The sequence below is a fragment of the Athene cunicularia genome (assembly GCF_003259725.1).
Source record: "Athene cunicularia isolate RWA chromosome 9 unlocalized genomic scaffold, athCun1 chr9_part1, whole genome shotgun sequence".
Taxonomy (NCBI): domain Eukaryota; kingdom Metazoa; phylum Chordata; class Aves; order Strigiformes; family Strigidae; genus Athene; species Athene cunicularia.
Window position 1 is genome coordinate 1,153,278 of NW_020799110.1, and position 1,791 is coordinate 1,155,068.

Here is a 1,791-nt window from a genome sequence, read left to right on the forward strand (position 1 = left end):
CATCTCTCTAGAGAGCCTCATCCACCCAGTCAGTCTTCCTGGTTGGGTGGCCTTAGCAGACCTCACTAATGTCTCCTGGCCCTGCCCTCCCTTTAATCCTGACCCATAAACTCTCAGTCAGTTCCTCCTCACCCATCCCCAGGCAGAGCTCCCTGTGCTCCAGCTGGGCACCAACACTGAGGGTAACCCCCCCTCATCATCTCCCCCTGCATGTCCTTCCTAAAAAGCCTGTCCCCCTTCCACCACGGCTCCCCAATGTCAGCCAGATCTTAGCCCTGCAGGCATGTGCACGACTCTACCTCCCTCTCCTTTAATCCCGATGCCAAGTGCATTTGTGGAGAGGCATTTAATTTCTGCCCCAGTGAAGCTGATTTACTGGAACTCCTTTGTGCTGTTCCCCTGTTGCCCTGGGATCCCTCTCCAGGCGCTGGGCATCTATTGCTGGTACTGGCATCAAACTGGTAGGTGTGGGATGGATTGAGGTTCCCCTCAAGATCTGAGCACACCAATCCATGACCACTGTGTGCACCACTTCTGGTGGTGGCCCTAATCCCACCGAATCCTCCACAATTTGGCAGAGGAGGGAGAGAGATTTGAGAGAACGGCTGCCTGGTTTGTTCAACCAAAGATGCTACTGCTACCTTATTTTTTATCCCCCCTGTGTGTTAAGTAGAAATTTAGCCATCATTAAGTACTGCAAAAACCAGGAACAAGGACAGTGAAATCATTACCACTTACCAGCTCTTATTTTCTTCATGATTTTTAATCCAACCCTGCCAGAAACAGTGCTACTGCCAACTCTCCCTCCTCAAGAACCTGCAACAAGTTTCTGCCAACTCTCCCTCCTCAAGAACCTGCAACAAGTTTCTGCCAACTCTCCCTCCTCAAGAACCTGCAACAAAATTCCTGCCAACTCTCCCTCCTCAAGAACCTGCAACAATATTCCTGCCAACTCTCCCTCCTCAAGAACCTGCAACAAGTTTCTGCCAACTCTCCCTCACGAACCTCCAAGAAGTTTATGTCAATTCTCCCTCACGAACCTCCAAGTTTCTGTCAATTCTCCCTCACGAACCTCCAAGAAGTTTCTGCCAGTTCTCCCTCACGAACCTCCAAGAAGTTTCTGCCAACTCTCCCTCACGAACCTCCAAGAAGTTTCTGTCAATTCTCCCTCACGAACCTCCAAGAAGTTTCTGTCAATTCTCCCTCACGAACCTCCAAGAAGTTTCTGCCAACTCTCCCTGACGAACCTCCAAGAAGTTTCTGCCAACTCTCCCTCACGAACCTCCAAGAAGTTTCTGCCAACTCTCCCTCACGAACCTCCAAGAAGTTTCTGCCAGTTCTCCCTGACGAACCTCCAAGTTTGTGACGTGGAGCAGAGCACCTCTCTTTGCTGGCTAAGCGCCGCCGCCATCACCCCCCCTCATGCAGCACCTCCCTCAGGCCCGGCCGCCATTTTGTTCCCTCCTTCACCACTTGCCCCTCTCCCACCACAACACCCCGTGTTTCCAAGACCAAACCCCCGCCATACAACACTCCCATCAAGTCACTTCACTCCCATTTCCACACAAATTATCACTAATTTAACCTCCTTTCCCTCCCGCTTTGATTCCGGCGCTCACCGTCAGCCCGCGGTGAAGCCCTCAGCGGAGCTCCCCGCCCTGAGGAAGGGGGGAACAGACCGGCCGCTTACCTGTGCCCCGGGCGCTTGGCGGATTCTGGCGGATCCTCGCAGCGCCGGTTCTTCCCTCATAACCGCGGGCGGCTCCGGGGACTCGGGGAGGGGGGGGGAGT